The 7,944-nt window shown below is 47.5% G+C and overlaps 1 protein-coding gene across 1 annotated transcript in view; it reads right to left on the bottom strand.

The window, feature by feature from the left end:
* ASS1 (argininosuccinate synthase 1) overlaps positions 1–7,944 on the bottom strand; it is a 166,205-nt gene that overhangs the window by 59,694 nt on the left and 98,567 nt on the right. The window lies entirely within an intron of this gene.

Genomic DNA, 7,944 nt, shown 5'->3' with positions numbered 1-7,944 from the left:
AGCTGGTGACCCCTCTAGTGATATAAAGATCCATATAGAGGAATCGAGGACCTCCTTCCTCCTGCTGGTTATCCCTCTAGTGATATAAAGATCTATATAGAGGAATCAAGGATCTCCTTCCTCCTGCTGGTGATCCCTCTAGTGATATAAAAACCTATATAGAGGAATCGAGGACCTCCTTTCTCCTGCTGGTGATCCCTCTAGTGATTTAAAGATCAATATAGAGGAATTGAGGACCTCATTCCTCCTGCTGGTTATCCCTCTAGTGATTTAAAGATCAATATAGAGGAATCGAGGATCTCCTTCCTCCTGCTAATGATCCCTCTAGAGATATAAAAACCTATATAGAGGAATCGGGACCTCCTTCCTCCTGCTGGTTATCCCTCTAGTGATATAAAGATCCATATAGAGGAATTGAGGACCTCCTTCCTCCTAATGGTGATCCCTCTAGTGATATAAAGATCCATATAGAGGAATTGAGGACCTCCTTCCGCCTGCTGGTGATCCGAATACTGATTTAAAGATTAATATAGAGGAATTGAGGACCTCCTTCCTCCTGCTGGTGATCCCTCTAGTGATAGTGATATAAAGATCTATATAGAGGAATTGAGGACCTCCTTCCTCCTGCCGGTGATCCCTCTAGTGATATAAAAACCTATATAGAGGAATCGGGACCACCTTCCTCCTGCTGGTTGTCCCTCAAGTGATATTAAGATCCATATAGAGGAATTCAGGATCTCCTTCCTCCTAATAGTGATCCCTCTAGTGATATAAAGATCAATATAGAGGAATCAGGACCTCCTTCCTCCTAATGGTGATCCCTCTAGTGATATAAAGATCTATATAGACTAGACTAAGCCTGTGTTCATCAGTATGATGGAAATGCTGTCTGGATCTGGCAGCCTCTGAACTAGCAAGGGAGACCTGGAGTAATCTACAGCGCCCCCTACAGGGGTGAGCGCTACATTTTATATAAGGGTGCAAACTCGCCTTCGGCGGCACGCGTACCCCCAGGAGCACTCCTGCGAACCGCCGTGCAGATATACTGTGGCAGCTAATGCGCTAATAATGGCTGACAATAAATTAATATTTAAATTCATTATATTAATTAAAAAGTCTAATATAATAAAATTATATATAAAAAAATATTTTCGGTTTTCGGCCAAGTGCACCCAGAATTTTCAGTTTTGGCACCAACATTTTTTATTCGGTGCCCCTCTACTCAGAACTCCTAAGGCTGGGAGCATACAGATGTTTTTTTAGGGCTCTTTCAGATGGGGGGGGGGGCTGGCAGGTGGTAAAAACAGGCGATATTCATCAAAAGTTGTGCAAATTGTCATACGAATGTTCATAGGAACGTTTGTTCAAATAATCCACTAGTATATGGCTTGAATTTGGTCTCATTAACGGCAAAAGGGCCAAAAATGAAGCCGTGGGTGCTCCTGTCGAGTGGAAAATTGTCGGCTGGACAGCGCCTGCATCCAATTAGATATAGGCGGTGTTCAGGTATTCTGAAGGACGCTGGTACCAGCTGTGAAAATATAAAATAGATTGCAGGGAAGATTCCTCCATGCACACTTTTTTAGATTTTTTTTCTATCAGATTTGTGATTCCCAGCATTGTTAATTCCGTCAACTAAAATATTTTCAGCGACTAAATTAATACTATTTTAGTCGACTAAAATACGACTAAAACATTTCAGATGACCAAAATATGGCGACTAAAACTAAATTGAATTTATATCACAACGGCTAAATCTGCGTCTGTGGTTGTCCTGTGCCATCGATCAATACAGCACAGATCCCACCAGTGCCAGAGGACCATCTATGATGCACCTGAAAGCACATGTGTTGGTTAGAAGTTGTTGGGCAACAAAGCAGACAGCCAAAGGACATGCTGGGATTTGTGGTTCCTCTGCAGTTTATCTTGTTCCTGCCTTGCCTTAGCACACTATAACAGCCAGGAGTGACTGTTCTTTTGTCCACAAGAGGGCGATCATGACCAAACCACCACGTTCTGAATAAATCTGATGGAAATCAATCAAAGAGCAAAGCCATAACTCTAATGTATTTATCTGCAGCATCTCTAGTAAACAATACAACAGGATAATGTCTGCACCTATTAAGCATTCCATTGTTCATTTATGTCTTTATGTCTCACAGGCAGTAAATTGCTGCTCTGCATGAGAATAGGCGCCATTGTTTCCCCTCCAGCTAGATGTACTTTTAAAGTGCCATTGAAGATATGCAGGTCCATAAAGGGCTAAATGGCCATTGGACTGTGCGCTTGGGGGGGGGGGCGCGGAAGGGACATTCCAGAGAACGGTGTTCATTTTAATAGTGCAGAAAAATAATCGTAAAATGGCCTACATGTTAACATGTCAAGGGCCAGGACGCAAGGTTCTAAAGGTGTCCATACATGTGACATCCTATTGAAGCATCTCAACCTCCACTTCCTACTTGTGGTTGAGCAACATTTTTTACTGCCCCCCCCCAATTGCTCTTCCTAAGCTGAAAAAGCATTTTTACTGACCTCCCCAACTTCGCCCCCTATAGCCCATACGCGTGGGCACACCCTAATCACCCTGTGCGGTGCTGATTCCCCCTGATTCCTGTCTTCCCCCTGCAGCTCCTCTCAGGAGCAGGGAAGGGGCTGGTAAATATTTAATTAACCGGCACCTTCCTTTTCTGAGTGATCTGTACTGATTGCTCCTGTCTTCATTCCTAACTGAAGCATAGTAAACTGTTTACTGCAGGCTACAGAGAAAGGGAAAGGGGATTCTCTGTTCTCAGTTTCTGTCTCTAAAGTGAGACATCAGGGGTCTGTTTAGACCCTTGATATTTCAACAAAGCCCTATGATGGGGCTCCTAAAATTTTTCTTAAAAAAGTAATAAAAAATAATATTGTAAAAAATTATTTAAAAAATAATAAAAATAAAAAACTACTGACATTGTCCACTGCCCTACTGGCACCAATCTCTGCTCGAATGACAACGTTCACTGCTCTACTGGCAACGTCCACTGTCCTAATAGCACCAATCTTTGCTCTACTGACAACGTCCACTGCCCTTCTGGGACCAATCTTTGCTCTACTGACACCGTCCACTGCCCTACTGCACCAATCTTTGCTCTACTGACACCGTCCACTGCCCTACTGGCACCAATCTTTGCTCTACTGACACCGTTCACTTCCCTACTGCACCAATCTTTGCTCTACTGACACCATCCACTGCCCTACTGGCACCAATCTTTGCTCTACTGACACCGTTCACTTCCCTACTGCACCAATCTTTGCTCTACTGACAACGTCCACTGCCCTTCTGGGACCAATCTTTGCTCTACTGACAAGTCCACTGCCCTACCAGCACCAATCTTTGCTCTACTGACACTGTCCACTGCTCTGCTGACATTAATCTTTGCTCTACTGACAATGTCAACTGCCCTACTGGCACCAATCTTTGCTCTACTGACAACGTCCACTGCCCTACTGGCACCAATCTTTGCTCTACTGACACCGTCCACTGCTCTGCTGACACCAATCTTTGCTCTACTGACAATGTCAACTGCCCTATTGGCACCAATCTTTGCTCTACTGACAACGTCCACTGCCCTACTGGCACCAATCTTTGCTCTACTGACACCGTCCACTGCCCTACTGGCACCAATCTTTGCTCTACTGACACCATCCACTGCCCTACTGGCACCAATCTTTGCTCTACTGACACCGTTCACTTCCCTACTGCACCAATCTTTGCTCTACTGACAACGTCCACTGCCCTTCTGGGACCAATCTTTGCTCTACTGACAAGTCCACTGCCCTACCGGCACCAATCTTTGCTCTACTGACACTGTCCACTGCTCTGCTGACATTAATCTTTGCTCTACTGACAATGTCAACTGCCCTACTGGCACCAATCTTTGCTCTACTGACACCGTCCACTGCTCTGCTGACACCAATCTTTGCTCTACTGACAATGTCAACTGCCCTACTGGCACCAATCTTTGCTCTACTGACAACGTCCACTGCCCTACTGGCACCAATCTTTGCTCTACTGACACCGTCCACTGCCCTACTGGCACCAATCTTTGCTCTACTGACACCATCCACTGCCCTACTGGCACCAATCTTTGCTCTACTGACACCGTTCACTTCCCTACTGCACCAATCTTTGCTCTACTGACAATGTCAACTGCCCTACTGGCACCAATCTTTGCTCTACTGACAACGTCCACTGCCCTACTGGCACCAATCTTTGCTCTACTGACAATGTCCACTGCTCTACTGGCACCAATCTTTGCTCTACTGACACCGTCCACTGCCCTACTGGCACCAATCTTTGCTCTACTGACACCGTTCACTTCCCTACTGCACCAATCTTTGCTCTACTGACACCATCCACTGCTCTACTGGCACCAATCTTTGCTCTACTGACACCGTCCACTGCCCTACTGCACCAATCTTTGCTCTACTGACACCGTCCACTGCCCTACTGGCACCAATCTTTGCTTTACTGACAATGTCCACTGCTCTACTGGCACCAATCTTTGCTCTACTGACAACGTCCACTGCCACCACTGCTGATTTACAAACGTGTATTTGTGCTCTGGGGTGCACACCCTAATGCAATAGTCTGTGTGCACCAATGCTATAGCCATAAAGGGTTATATACACGCAAGGGGACAAGGGGTGGGCAGGAGGGACGACTGCCCTGGGCACTGTGGTATCATGTGAGATGGGGGGGCAACACAAAGAGTTTGATGGGAGGGGATTTGTGTTGGGAGGGGGAATTTGGGTGGACGGCAGGGGATAAAATTTGTTCTAGGAGCGGAAATTTGGGAGGTATGGTAGGAGTAGTGAATTGAGGGGATTTGTGTTGGGAGGGCAGATGGGGGAAGAAAATTGTGCAGTGCTGGGAACGGTGGGAAAGACCCTTTTCCTCCTGGGTTGAATCTGGCCTGGTTTACCAGACTTGTGCCCGGTTAATGCAAGGCTCTACTTAAGTTCTAATGCCTTTCTGAGTTGAATAGGGCTGCATCTGTCTGGCCTAAAGCTAGGAGGTGGTGTCCTAGGTTGTGCCGGAAAAACACATTCGGGCTGCACCCCCTATTGGTGTATCGCTGGCACTAGGTCACGGGACCTCATGCTTTTCTTGCACTACGCTTTTGGGCAGAACTTTTGGCTAGCGGGGGCAATTTTTTTAATACCAGTCGAAATGTGTATTGCGCATGGCTCCCTTTTTTTTATTTTTTTTTGAGTGTGTCACATATTTATTCACAAGCACTTACAGTGCATGTGTTGTTTTTTGAGTTTTTTGTACAGAGATGGAGGATGCGGGTCTTCGGAGGATGCGGGTCTTCGGAGGATGCGGGTCTTCGGAGGGCCTGCCCTAATGTCAGGGGGAGGTTTTGTGGTCTTTTTGTTATCCCCAAAAGAGGGGTCTCTCTTTTAAAGTGTGTTGCAACCAGTGGCGGCTGCTGCTCCATGGGCCGGGGGGGTGGCAGACGGACCACACCATACCCCCCCCACCTCCGACCACACCAGCTCGCACACCATACCACCCCCCCACTGTTGCCAGCTCACTTACCCTGGACTGACGTGGAGGGCAGGCAGCGGCGGCTTCCCCCGGCGGCAGCTTCCCCTGCGTCTTCTCCCTCCTCCTTAGCCAATAGCATGGCCTCTCCTTTCGGCCAATCGGGAAATGGGCTTCCTGATTGGCTGGGAGGAGAGTCAGTGTGACAATAGCGAATATTAATTCGCTATTGTCACACAACTGGGTGGGCTCAGGTCCAGTGCTCTGCTCCCCGAGCCCCCCCTTTTTTGAAGCCTATTAGAGCCTCTGGCTCTAATCACATGCTTCAAAAAAAATAAAAAAATTAAACAAAAAACCCCTATTGGAATCCATGTGTCCGGCGCCCTGCATGTAGATTAGGGGGCCGGACGCATGGATAGGGGGGGGGGCGGTGCCCCTGTGCCCCCAATGGATGGGCCACCACTGGTTGCAACACATGGCAAGGCACCATAATGTTTTGCGGCAAATATTTTTGGCACATCTGCTGATATTTTGGGACATTTTGATGCATCTAAAGCCCCCCCTGATTTGATAACGCAAATCCACTGCACAATTATCAATGGACCTAGTAATGCAGGCATAAAAGGGCTCATTTAGACATGTTTTGCTCCTCTGAAAAGGGATCTGCAGTGGGATCGCATTTCAGAGGGCATTTGACAGGCAGTGAGGATGCATTTTTTTACCTCTTCACCACACCGCAACCAAACTCCATGTAAACGGATCACATTTGGGCTGCAGTATGTGTACACCCATAGGGGCTTAAGGGGGGTCCACTTTAAATGTCATAATGGCTGACAGTGCTGCATATCCTCTAAAAAGAAAAAATACAACAAGCTGAAAGGTATAGATGTGAATTAGCCCCAACATGTGAAATGCATATTAATGGTTTTTATTGTAGGAGAATGAGCAAATTAGAACCACTACATACACTATATAACCAAAAGTATTGGGACGCCTGCCTTTACGCGCACATGAACTTTAATGGCATCCCAGTTTTAGTCTGTAGGGTTCAATATTGAGTTGGCCCACCCTTTGCAGCTATAACAGCTTCAACTCTTCTGGGAAGGCTGTCCACAAGGTTTAGGAGTGTGTCTATGGGAATGTTTCACCATTCTTCCAGAAGTGCATTTGTGAGGTCAGGCACTGATGTGGACGAGAAGAGTCTCCGCTCTAATTCATTCCAAAGGTGTTCTATCAGGTTGAGATCAGGACAGTCAAGTTCCTCCACCCCAAACTCACTCATCCATATCTTTATGGACCTTGCTTTGTGCACTGGTGCGCAGTCATATTGGAACAAGAAGGGGCCATCCCCAAACTGTTCCCACAAAGTTGGGAGCATGAAATTGTCCAAAATGTCGGTTTGCTGATTGATGCCTTAAGAGTTCCCTTCCCTGGAACTAAGGGGCCAAGCCCAACCCCTGAGAAACAACCCCACACCATAATCCCTCCTCCACCAAATGATTTAGATCAGTGCACAAAGTAAGGTCCATAAAGACATGGATGAGCGAGTTTGGGGTGGAGGAACTTGACTGGCATCCACAGAGTCCTGACCTCAACCCGATAGAACACCTTTGGAATGAATTAGAGTGGAGACTGCGAGCCAGGCCTTCTGGTCCACATCAGTGCCTGACCACACAAATGCCCTTCTGGAAGAATGGTCAAACATTCCCATAGACACACTCCTAAACCTTGTGGATAGCGGTTATAGTTGGTGGGCCAACTCAATATTGAACCCTACAGACTAAGACTGGGATGCCGATAAAGTTTATGTGTAGGCACGTGCACAGGTGGAAGGAAGGGTGCCCAAAGTTCCCTTTTGTCAAGGCAGATATCTCAAGTCTCCCGTATTTTGGCTGTGCCTCCCTGACACTGGCAAGTACCATATGATGTCCCGGCTGTCAGCATATCCCTGAGTCAGAACGGAGCCGATGCTTCCTGTAGAGTTCCGGCTCCATCCTGTTACAGGGGGAATGATATCAAATGCACTCCTCCTGTGAGAGATACAGGAAGCATCGGCTCTGCATGCTTCCTCCAGCGCCACTCCTCATACTCCGGAGTTGATGTGTCTCAAAGGAGCCAGCATTTTCCACCAGCAGTACCCGCCAGCAGCCACAGCCAGCAGCACCCACCAACAGTACCAGCCAGCAGCCCCCGCAAGCAGTAACCACCAGCAGTACCAGCCAGCAGCACCTGCAAGCAGTACCTGCCAGCAGCACCCACCAGCAGTACTAGCCAGCAGTACCCACCAGCAGTACCAGCCAGCAGTACCCACCAGCAGTACCCACCAGCAGTACCAGCCAGCAGTACCAGCCAGCAGTACCAGCCAGCAGTACCAGCCATCAGTGCTCGCCAGAAGTACCCGCCAGCAGTACCTG

Source organism: Pelophylax lessonae (assembly GCF_965119305.1).
Source record: "Pelophylax lessonae genome assembly, chromosome: 7".
Lineage (NCBI taxonomy): Eukaryota > Metazoa > Chordata > Amphibia > Anura > Ranidae > Pelophylax > Pelophylax lessonae.
This window is presented reverse-complemented; position numbering and strand designations above follow the sequence as displayed.